At 42.1% G+C, this 12529-nt stretch overlaps 1 protein-coding gene across 2 annotated transcripts in view; it reads right to left on the reverse strand.

The window, feature by feature from the left end:
- The window catches only part of TACC2 (transforming acidic coiled-coil containing protein 2), a 226948-nt gene extending 221885 nt beyond the window's left edge, over positions 1–5063 (reverse strand). Inside the window, exon 1 of one of the 2 annotated variants that reach the window (XM_058298235.2) lies at positions 4936–5063. The gene's annotated coding sequence lies outside the window, so the exon portion shown is untranslated. The remainder of the gene's footprint in view (positions 1–4935) is intronic. The other variant, XM_058298236.2, reaches the window with a different exon arrangement.
- Between the last annotated feature and the right edge of the window lie 7466 nt (positions 5064–12529).

The raw sequence follows: 12529 nt of genomic DNA on the forward strand, positions 1-12529 counted from the left end.
AAGTTAGTTGAAAGTGGGGTAATAGATGAAATAAGATTGGCCATATGTAAATAATTGTTGAAACCAGTATTGGGTACATGAGGTCATATTATTCTCTTCACCTGTGTATGCTTGAAAAATCCATAATGATATATTGATGAAGGATAAGAGGGAAGGGAGGGGGAAAAGAAATCCTTCCTTTCTCATTTGTGGTGAGGGCCCAGTCAATTCTGAGACAATCCTGGCCAAGATGATCTCTGCCAATCATGGGGTTTAGAACTGGGTCATCCTTCTCTCAGCAGGCATCATGGCTACTAGTAAATTGGGCTACTAAAGTGTTACATTTGATTTTGCATTTTCAAAACTGAATTTCCCTGTTGCACTTCAGACCTGGGATCCGGGGGTCTCCATTGATGACCTCTAAGCCAAGTGTTGCTTCCCAAGTCCTCCCTCAGTCCATCTCTCTCATCCATGCTGGTTTAGTTTATAATGCTGTGTTTCAGACCAGTACTCCTGGCTCCCCAGTGCTGTTGGTACTGAGGTCTGATCTTGCCACCTATGGACGCATCTCCCAAAGGATAACTGAATTCCCATCTATCAAGAAGCTCTGGTACTAAAGGCTGATTTTCCATGGCATTGTTCCTGCTCTATCTAGCTGCTTCTCCAAGATTGGCCTCTGTAGTTGGATCATTTCCCCCCATGCCTGTTGACCAAGATATGTCAACTGAAATTTCTTGGTTTATGCTAAATTAAAAGGAGGCATTTGCAGAAGTACTGACAGTCCTGGAGTAGGAAAGCTGTTGCAGGAAAGAAAGGCACATCAGACAGACAAATGCCAAGTAGTGAACCTTCCACCAGGCGATGCAATGTCACCAAATGCTCTTCAAAGAACTGGAACACATGAGAGATGATCTTGTGACCGCCCGGGATTCAAGTGTTTGTTGTCTCATCTGTTTGCTACGAAATATGAGATGCAAAATAACTTTGTAAGATCCTAACTTGAACCTCATTATCGGTTTCAGCAGAAGCAGAGTCACTGAAACGGTTTTCTGAGTGGCCAAAAGTGAAGACAGAGCCATGTTATTTAAGCTCATGGATTAATCTGCAAAACTGCTTCCCCTAAAAATGAAATGATCACTCCAGCTTCACACAAGCCATACCCTTCAAAGTCCTTTCACACATCATGGGCACAACCAGAAAGAAGTTTTGCTTCTTGGGATTTGATAGGTAGCAAAGGTAGCCACTTGGGGGAAGTTCAGACCTTGATATGGCCTGGGTATTTCTTTGGAGCCACAAAATACTGAGGCACAACCAATTTTAGTCATTCCAAAGCTTTACACAGGTGTAAGCGGCTTGACTACATAAAGTCAACCCTCTTTGCTCAAAAAAAATCAGCGTGTGTTGCTGGGTTTAATCTCTTACAATTCCTTGGCACGCGTTCTGGCATAGACTCTGCTGAGACTGTTCCCTGTCTGGAGTGTGGAGCAGAATTTCCCCTTTTTAGGTCACAAACTCAGAGTACTTGCTCATCCCAGTGACTCTCTCCACTGTGTCAATTTTAAACAGCTTTATTAATAACATTTATGAAACGTTGGCAATGTGGTAACTCTCTTGAGTTAGTTCCTGCTCTACACGGGCTTTTCACAAGACTGAAACACATGCACAGACTTGCCTCTGCAGGCAATGATTATGAAAATACTTTCATATCCATCTCTCCTAAACCCATCTGAGTTAATGACGCTAGAACAAGGGCTGTAGCAGATTGCCCTGTGACACACTACGAGTGCAAACAAGACCTCAGAGAGTAGTTTTCCCACACTAGGTTCTCGGGCAGTATCTGGCTACTTCCTTGCTGCCTCATCAGCTGGGGTCTCGTTCCCCATGCCCTGCCTTTGGGGCTGGGATGGGACCTCATGTACTGAGGTGGGCAATTCTCACCTGGGCTCGTGGCTTCCTTGGGAATGTGAGCATGGGACCAAAGTCAGTATCACAGTGAGTTTGGTTTCCCGCTGGCCAATACATCATAGCCTCATAACTTGCATTTGTCCCGGCTCTCTCCCTTCTCCATTAGAAACCCCGTGCTGTCCCTTTTCCCAGCATGTCCCCTAGCACACGAAATCTACACCCTCACTCTACAGTTCATAGCACCCATCATTGCAACCCATCTTTCACGTCTCCATTCCCCTGAAACCACGCACTTGAGCAAGCCTGCTGTTGTCCTCGGCTTGGAAAACTGCTCACCCCTAACCCTTTCTCCTGCTGCCTGAGTGGTCTTGGTCCATAACCCACCTCCTGGCCACTGCTAACTGGATGAGGGGCAGACTCTGGCTTAAGCTAGGCCAATCATTTTCTCCCCTGAAATTTGAATCAGTAGACAGGCAAGGGCCCTGGAAGTCAGTGAGGGTGAGCACGAGGGCTGCAAGTCAGTGAGGAGTGGAGGCCCAGATCAGTGGCAGAGAAACCCAGAGCCTCTGCACACTACACTTAGGAAGGGACAGGACAAGGCGCCCAGCGAGGGGGGCACCCTTAGACTAGAATGAAGCAGGTGGTTGCTGAGAAGCAGGGGTGAGAAGAGTCACTGCAGCCCAGGGCTATGACTTCCCACCAAATCCCCCCTTCTGGCCCCAGCTGGTCTGAGTGGGCCACCACCAAACGTGCCCTGATGGAGACCACACTCCAAAGCCACCCTGACCCCTGACTGTCCTTTTCTCAGCCTTCATTCTCCTTCAGCATCTCCGCAGCATTTGACACCTTCCCTTCCTCAAACCTCTCTTCCCTTGGACTTTTCTAACAAGTTGCTGCCAAATCTGTCCTTTCCCCCTCTCTGGTTGGTCCTTCTCTGACATATGCGCCCTCTACCCTCTCTGTAAAGGCATTTCTTAAGACTCAGGAGTTGGTCTTCTAGCCTGGTCTTCTCCTGGGAGATTCCATTGACTCCCATAACTTCCTCTACTAAGTCTAGGCAGAAAGTTCTGAAACCAAGACCACCAGATCAGGCTTCTCATTCCTACCTCAACTGTATTTTTTTTTTATCCCCCAATGGATATTTCTACTTAGACCACCCACAGTTAATTCAATCTTTTAAAATGCAAAGTCATTCTCTTTTCCCCCTCAAACCAACTCCTCTCTTAAATTTTTCATTTCCATTTGGCGGAACTCATTCCTTCAGTCCTTTTGGCCAGGAAGATCACCACTGGCACAACGCAGTGACCACCTCCTCACTAGACCAGGGGCCCCAGAGGGGCAGGGATTTCGGTGTGGCGGGGTGTGATCCCTGGGTCCGCGCACAGGGACTGCTTAATAAGTGCTTGCTAAATCACATGCAGGAATGAGTGGCTAGATTTATTTCTCTCTCCACTTCACTCCTCTTCTCTCCCCAGTGTTCAATCACTCACCAAGCCCTCTGGGTTCTTCCTTCGCACTGTCTCTTTCATTTCTCCCTTCTTCACAATTCCCTTGGCTTCTGGCCTGGACCCTTTTTTCTACCCCTTAAAGCTACTGCAGAAGAGACTGATTTCTCTGCTTCCAATTAAAGACTCAACCATGGAATTCTTGTGGCAGCAGTGTTTCCCTCATATAAACAGACATGCAAGCAGGTTGAAAACCCAGAAACACAGGGCAGCATTTACAGCAAATCTAGGTCATAAGGATTCCCTGGACCCCAAATTTTAAGTGGGTGGGAACAAACCACCAATAGCTGCAAGACCTATCTGGTATCAGTGTCTGTACAGGAGGAAGCAGAGGGATGCTATAGGACAATGTCAGCCAGAGCTGTGAACAGGAAAACTCCAAAGTAAGCATCAGGTGTTTTCTAGAAAGGACAGTGGGCCAACTGGAAGCAGCATATAAAATAGGGAAAAGTGTGGGCCCCTCTATATACATATAGAGATACTACACAAGAGATCAAAAGTGGTATAAGTTGGATGAAGAATTTCAGGCTGTGCATTTCTGTCTTGTGGGACATGCTATAAAACAGGACAGACACACAGACACATGCTCCTCCCTGTATGCCTGAGCTGTAGGAGTATCTCCTGAAGCTTGTGATTCTGTCTTCTTTCAACTTTGACCTGATAGTTTAGTTTTAACTGATACTGAGTCAAACTCAGACACAGAGCATTTTCCCAAGATCACACACCAGCTCGGGCTAGCAGGCAAAACATCCCCAACGTTCTGAAAAGGTATTTGCCAGAGTCTAGAGAAACACTGAGCAAACGTGGAAAAGTCAACACGATGAAGCACTTTCAAATAACTTTCCCCATGAAGTCTTGGCATATTAGGGCTTTTGAGACTCTTTTAAATCATCATTCCACAGAATCACAAACACTTGAAAGTACAATTTGCAATTGGCAGAATCATAACAGAGGCCAGAAGAAGTTTCAGAAATCATCAAGTCCAACCCTCCTTCTACAAAGGAGGAGCTCTAGATGAATGGGGCTGGGTCCCACCAGGGGTGATCGGAAACTTATTAGGGAGTGAAAGCTTGGCTTATTTGGCTTAGAAGACAAGTGAGGGGAGAAAGGGAAAGAAGCAGCACAGATGTGCCTTTGATTCCACTAGGAAGGAAGGAAGGGAGGGAGGGAGGAAGGGAGGGAGGGAGGAAAGGACGAAGGAAGGAAGGGAAGAAGGAAGAGAGGGAGGGAGGGAGGGAGAGAAGGAGGGAGGAAAAGAAGAAAGAAGGAAAGAGAGAAAGAAAGAAAAAGAGAGAGAAAGAGAAAGATAAGAGAAAGAAAAAGAGAAAGAGGAAGAGAGAGAGAGAAAGAAAAGAAAAAAGAAAAGAAAAAAGAAAAGAAAAGAAAAGAAAAGAAAAGAAAAGAAAAGAAAAGAAAAGAAAAGAAAAGAAAAGAAAAAGAAAAAGAAAAAGAAAGAGAAAAAGAAAAAGAAAAAGAAAAAGACATGCACTTCTCCCCCGACCCCAGCGCCCGGGCTTGGGCCCTGCCCTGGCAGGCGCCGACTTACCGTGTGGCTCAGCGGGAAGCCGGGCGGGGAAAGGCCCCCTCCGCCTGACGTTACACCTTTTCAGCACTGCCCTCCGCCCGCGGCCGGTCCTCGCCCGGGATCACATGGAGGCGTTCTATAAATGTGCGCTGGCTGCAGGTTGGGAACGCTGGCCGGGAGGCGGCAGCGGGCGAGCAATCCGACCCCGGCCGCGGGCGCTCCGCAGGGGGCCTGGCAGTCCCGGGCAGCGGCCCGGAGCAGGGGCAGGGACGCTGGGCCTGCAGCGCTGCTGTTCTCACTCTCCACCTACGTGGGATCTGAAGCCAGTTGCCACTGCTCTGGACAGCAGTTTAATATACTCGGAGTAGTTCTATGTTTTGGCGAGGACCAACCACTTTTCAAAACAAAGCTGCCTCTGGGGTGAAAAGACTATAAAATTAGCAGTGCTTCCGGTAAACTGGGCAGCTCATGGTCAGCTTTTGCAGAACTCGTAAAATCCAATTGTCCTTTTTGAAAATGTCAATATACTCCCTTGAGTGAGGAAGAGTGAGCAATTACTGTTAGATCAATCCTAAACGGCAAACTAAGATCCACCAGTGTTTAATGTATTAAAGGTACCCCTGTACAATATAAAACTAAGCAGCTGCTAGAAAGGTGCTTTTTATGTACCGACAGAAAATATGCATCATTAAGTGAAAAAAAATTAAGATACAAAATAGTGTGTACAGTATGGTACCATTTTCTGTAAGAAAAGGAAGGCTACAAATTCACGTTTGTAGCCCACACTATAGCATTTAAATGCTAAAATCTAAAAATAACCACACTATACACTATTATAATGTGTAAATAAATGACTCTTTCTGGACATTCTCACAAGATACTAGTGACAGTGGCTGCCTCCAGGGAGGGGATAGAGGGAAGGATCTGGCTGATAGGAAGGTGGAAGACTGCTCCCTCGCATTTCCTTTCTATTGTCTAGGAATTTTATCTCACGGGCGTGTTGTAAAAATTCAAAGAAACTTTGAAAGGTAATCAGATTTTCATTTGAAATATTTTATTTTCAAAGGTATTTTCCATTCAGAGTTCTGAATTGTTTGGACCATAAAATTTCTATTTCTTTTTTGGTTCTGGGGCCGTGGATTGAACCCAGGACCTCGTGTGTGGGAAGCTGGTGTTCAACCACTGAGCCACATCTGCTCTCCTGAGTTGATTTTTTTTTCTTTACAGATTTATTATTTATTTATTTATTTATTTATTTCCCCCCTCCTGCCCTGCTGTTTGCTGTCTGTGTTGTCTTCTCTTCTCATTTTCTCTCCTCACCAGGATTCACCGGGTTTGATCCTGGGGAGCTCTGATGGGGAGCAAGGTTCCCTGTCAATTGCCCCACCTCAGTTTCTGGTTTCTGTTGTGCTTCCCCTCGACTCTCCCCTTGTCTCTCTTTCGATGTATCATCATCTTGCTGTGACTCATTTGTGCGGGCACTGGCTCACCACGCGGGCACTCACGTGGGCACTTGCGCTCACCACGCGGGCATTCGCGCTCACCACGTGGGCATGCTTTCTCTTCTCCTTCATCAGGAGACCCCAGGGATCGAACCCAGGTCCTTCCATATGGTAGGCAGAATCTCTATCACTTGAGCCACATCCACTTCCCTCCTGAGTTGATTGTTTCGTTTGTTTGCTTGCTGTTTGTTTGTTTTAGGAACCGAACCCAGGACCTCCCGTGTGAGAAGCAGGTGCTCAACCACTTGAGTCACATCTGCTACCCTGTAACTCATTTTTAAATTGCATTTAAATACTTTTATTCATTTGGGAAGAGGATTCCTTAAGAAGACAGACTTTGGCAAGAACCGAAATCCTATAATACTTGCCAGGTTGTTTTGAAAGAGGCATCAAAAGAGTGGACTTTTAGTGCCAAGTCATCTACTCTCCTTAACACTGGCACCACGATTTCGTCAGGGTGGTAAAATGAAAATAGTCCTGGAGCCCACCTTATTGACCGAAACAAGATGATATATAGAAAATACCCCTGAAAACATTCAAAGACAAAGGCAGTCAGAATGATCACATTTTACGGGAGATATTTTCCTGAAGTTCTTGCATAATTTGACACTCTGTTCAAGCCCAATTTCCCCATAGGAACACATTTAAAAGGAAAGGAAATACATCCAGAGGGTCTGTACCTACAAATCTTATGGCATATTTTTGCCTTCGGGATGCTTTTTATTTTTTCAACCTCACTGTTTACATTTGACAGAATGTTTTCTCCTAAACTAGCAGCGTGGATATCATGGTGGTCTTTTTAGGCCTCCTTCATGGCTTTTTATTACTTCCAGCTTCTGTTTCAGTTTATTGATTTCCAGGAACATTTTTTAGTCCTAGCACTAATGCCGTCACATAATAAATGTTTGGATGAAATTGCTCTGAGGTATAAAAAATATTTTTAATTATACTAAAATCACCTGGTTAAGTTCTAATGTCCAAAAAAATAACAGTGGGGCTCCCATAGACCTGTTGAAGGGCAGAGATCTCTGCTTGCCAGCTAAAGTGGCGCCACCATGTGGTAATAGTAGAAGAGAAGTTTTTTAATCATTTGGCCTATCAGCTTTGAAATGATTCTTGACCCCAAAATGAATGAATTAATGAATGAGTTAGTTAATAAGAATAAAACAAAAACGTTTTAAAAATATAATTTTGGAGAAGACTTCAATATTTCAAAATTTTGGGACAAAGTTTTTTTAAAGATCTTTGTTTCATATTATTTCAGTTGCCCAATTCAAATTCACATACATGCAGCCTTGCTGATAATTTCTAGCTTGTGGCAAAGAATACAAGGAAAATGAAACACTTTTAAGGCAATGATTAGCACTGATAATTATATAAATATGTTGGGAGGAAAATGAGTTCAAAGTTATGTTTAGTAATCAGGTAGACTTATAAAAACAAAAAGATAATATTTAAAGCCCATTATTTCCATGCACAATGAAAAAGAAACTCCAGTTAATGAAGTAGACAGAACACACATAATTTAAATCCTCTCCTTCAAGAGACTCCATTAAAGTGATAACAAGGGATTTTTTTCCCCTAAAAGTTTGCAGGAACAATAATGAAGCAAACTGGAGAGGTTGCATCAGCTGGCAGGAGATTTCTCCTCATTTGTGAATGATGGAAAGTGGAGGGAGAATGTAATTCAGAATTAAGGCAGAGGAAACTCAGCCTACAGTTGGGGTGAGAGGCAGGCAAAGGCAGCTTCAACCAAAATAAAACCCAGTCTTCCCTGCAAAACCAAAGGAAAATGAAGGGAGGAGACCTGAGGCTGTAAATTAAACATAAGTGTATGGTGGAGCCAAACAGTTCATTTTAATTTGCATGAATTTATGGTCATTCCATAACCAAAAGAATGAAAGAAGACTCTTCTCTCACTCACCATACAAGAATCAACTCAAAATGAATCAAAGGCCTAAACATAAAAGCCAGAGCCATAAAACTACTAAAAGAAAATGTAGAGAAACATCAAGACATTGTAGTAAGTGGTAGTTTCTTGGTCCTTACACCCAAAGCATGTATAACAAAAGAAAAGACAGATGAGTAGGACTGCCTCAAAACTAAACACTTTGCACCTCAAATGACTTTGTCAAAAGGGTGATAAGGCAGCCCACTCAATGGGAAAAAAATATTTGGAAATCACATATCCGATATGGGTTTAATATCCATGATATATAAACAGATGCTACAACTCAACAATACAAAGAAAAATAACCCAATTTAAAAATGAGCATAAGACTTGAATAGACATTTGTCCAAAGAAGAAATACAAGTGGCAAAAAAACACAACACACATATGAAAAAATGCTCAACCACACTAGCAATTAGGGAAATGCAAATCAAAGCCACAATGAGCTTTCATTTCACACCTATCAGAATGGCCACTATTAAAAAGACAGAACTACAAGTAATGGAGAGGATGTGGAGAGGTAGAACACTTATTCACTGTTGGTAGGAATGGAGAATGGTACAGCCACTGTGGAGGACTGTTTGGCAGTTCCTAAGGAAGCTGAATATAGATTTGCCATGTCACCCGGCAGTACCACTACTGGGTGTACACCCAGAACAACTGAGAGCAGTGACACGAACAGACAGCTGCACACTGCTGTTCATAGCAGCATTAGTCATGATTGCCAAAACAACCCAGGTGTCCATCAACCAATGAATGGATAAACAAACTGTAGTGTATACACACGATAGAAACTTACGCAGCTATAAGAAGAAATGAAGTGATGAAGCATATGAAAACAAGGATGAGCCTGGAGGACATTATGTTGAGTGAAGCAAGACAGACACAAAAGGACAAATAATGCATGAGTGTGCTACTATGAACTACATATATTGTGTAATCTCATGGAGATATTAACTTGAACATGGGTCACCAGAAAATATTAATAGAATGAGGTTAGAGAATGGAAAGCTGGGAGTGAACTTGTGCAGAATTGGTAAAAAAGGATATGTGTTACTCTTTGGAAATGAATAAAAAAGGTGAGAGCACAACATAATGTTTGTAACTAGCAGTACTGTTATCTGGGTATGACAGTGGCTTAAAGGGAAAGTCTAAGGTAATGTATATTACTAAAATGAAAGTGAAATAAATGTATAGCATTCTTAAACTGCGTGTGAAATATGAATATGGGTAAAATTACACATATAAGATCATTTTTCTTTGATACTGAACAAACATTATGCTAATGATATTAGATGTTAATATCAAACAAAAATAAACATTATGCTAAGTGAAAGAAACAAGATGCAAAGTCCTCCATATTGTATGCTTCTGTTTATATAAAGTGTAAATATAAATCAACTTATAAAAATGAAATTACATTAGTGATTATGTAGGGTTGGGGAAGGGTAGAGGGATTGAGAGGTGTGCTAAGTGGTGTGGGGTTTTTCTTTTTGTAGTAATGAAATTGTTCTAAAATCTTTTATGGTTATGAATGCACAACATTGTGATTCTACTAAAAACCATTGATTATACACTTGGATAAATTGTATGGTATGTGAATGTATCTCAATTGAGCTGCTTAAAAATAAATAAATAATTGTGCAAGAATAACCAGAAATTGCACCTATGTACAGCAGGGGACACAGAAAGAGATTGAGAGGTGAAGAATTTTCTTTTTTTTTTGGTCTGTTTTTTGTTTATTATTATTATCAAAATATTGCAAATGCTCAAATAAAGATTGAAGTGATGAATGCACAACTACGTGAATACTATTGATTGTACACTTTGAATGAATTGTATGCTTTATTAATATGTACCAATAAAATTGATTTGTTTAATAAATAAACAAATAAATGTGTGAGAATAGTCAGATATAGCAGCTATATACGTCAGGGAAAGCACAAAGAGATTGAGAGGAGAAGAATATACTTGTTTTGTTTTTTGGTTTTTGTGTATTACTATTATTATTATTGAAATAATGAAAATGCTGTAATAATGATTGAAGTGATGAATGCACAACTCTGTGATTATCCAAATACCATTGATTATACACTTTGGATGAATTGTGTGCTTTATCAATATGTATCAATAAAATTGATTTTTTTTTTAAAAGACAAGTATATGGTGGAGTAGTCCCCTTTGCCAACCCTCCCCCCCAGCCCACACCCAATGCCTAGCAACTAGACAAAAGCAGACACAAAACAAAAACCTTCCATATATTCTGAAATTTATTATGAGGCCAAAGTTAAACATAATTAAATCTTTCAAAAAAAAACCAAAAAGAATTGTAAAGAGATTAAAAGTATGAACAAAACACTAGAGCAGGGGTTCTTAAGCTTTGTTTGTTCCGTGGACCCCTTTGCCAGTCAGGTGAAAACCACAGAGCTCTTCTCAGAATGCAGCGACAGTTAGTTTTATGACACTCAACACCGGAGTCAGAGAAAATAAAGATAAAAAGTTGATTCTTTTCAATTCAAGCTCACACATCCCCTGAAATTTTTCTGCAAACCTGTGGCCCCTGGTTAAGAAGCCCTGCATTAGAGGATTAGAGAATCAGTCAATGAAGCTCCACATCCAGTTAACAGGAGATGCAGACATGGAACAGAAAAGCAGTTGGAAGAAATTTATCAGAGAAGTAATGTAAGAATATTTCCCACAGTGGAAGAAAGGGAATCCCAGATGGAAAGAGCCTACTCAGTGCCTAGCATGGTGAAAAAAGATCCACTCCTGGGCACATCGCCCTGAGATTTCAGGACAACAAAGTGAAAGATCACCGATTATTGATTACTGCCATCCTGAAACTTAGTGGCTCCGCACCATTTGTTCCTGCCTTGCAGTGCTTCGGGTTGGCCTCGGGGAGCTTCTGCTTGGGGGTGGGTCTCTCACGAGGCTGCAGTCCCACCACAGCTGGAGCTGGTGTCCGAAGGCTGCGTTGGGTTGGCCCTCAAGTGGCTCACTCACATGGCTGGAAGGTGACAGACTGGCTGGGAACCTATCTGTGCCTACACAGGGCCCTCCTTGTGGCACGGACTTCTCACAGCATGGAGGATGGGCTCCAGGAGTAGGTGTCCATAGACAGGAAGGGGACCCTGCCAGTTTCTTAAGGCCAGGACTCAGAAACTGGCACAGGGTCATTTTCACCTTATTCTCTTGGTCAGGGAGTCGCAGAGCCCAGATAAAATGGGAGGAGACACAGTCTCCTTCTGGGACAAGGGTCAAAGAATTCATGGCCATCTTAATCCACCCCCAATCCTAAATGTTTCCCCCAAACAAACAAAAAAACAGGTCCTTTACAACCAAACTCATCGACCAGCCCTGTCCCTTGCTCACCACACTGCAGCCACCTGTGCCTGCCCATAGCTTCGTGACTGTGCCAGACTCATTTTTTAACTTTTTTTAAAAATTGAAGTTTATCATTCATACATGAACAACCATAAACAATAAGTGAATAGAATAAGCTGTGAATTTATAAAAAGAACACGCACATCATCATACAGGGCTCCCATACATACCCCTCCACCAATACCTTGCATTGTTGTGAAACAATTGTTAGAACTATGAAAGGGCATTGTCCAAACATTACTACAAACTAGAGCCAATATCTTACATTTGGTGTATTAATATTTTCCCCCAACCCACCCAGTTAACGACACCCTGTATTAGTATTACATACTTGTTATAGTTCAAGAGCGAATGTTCTCATATTTGTGTTAACCAAAGTCCATCTTCCAGCCCTGGATTCCCTGTATTACATAGTCCCGTGCTTTGTACAATCCATTCAAAGTGTATGCTCAGTGGCTTTCATATATGGAACAGAGTTGTGCTGTTATTACCTTTCAATTTTAGAAAGTGTTCGTTACTGCAATAGGGAAAATCCCATACCCCATTATATCCCCTATTGTTGTCCCTTAGAATTGACATAACATCTTCTTTTCCATTGCTGCAAAAATATCACACTATTACTGTTAACCATAATCCATAAGTTACATTAGCTGTTATTTTCCCAAATCAAACTATTTTTAAAAAGAAATCAATTTTATTGATACATATTAATAAAGTATACAACTCATCCAAAGTGTACAATTGACGGTATTTGGTTTAATCAGCTAGTTGTGCATTC

Source organism: Dasypus novemcinctus, chromosome 6 (genome assembly GCF_030445035.2).
Source record: "Dasypus novemcinctus isolate mDasNov1 chromosome 6, mDasNov1.1.hap2, whole genome shotgun sequence".
Classification (NCBI taxonomy): Eukaryota; Metazoa; Chordata; class Mammalia; order Cingulata; family Dasypodidae; genus Dasypus; species Dasypus novemcinctus.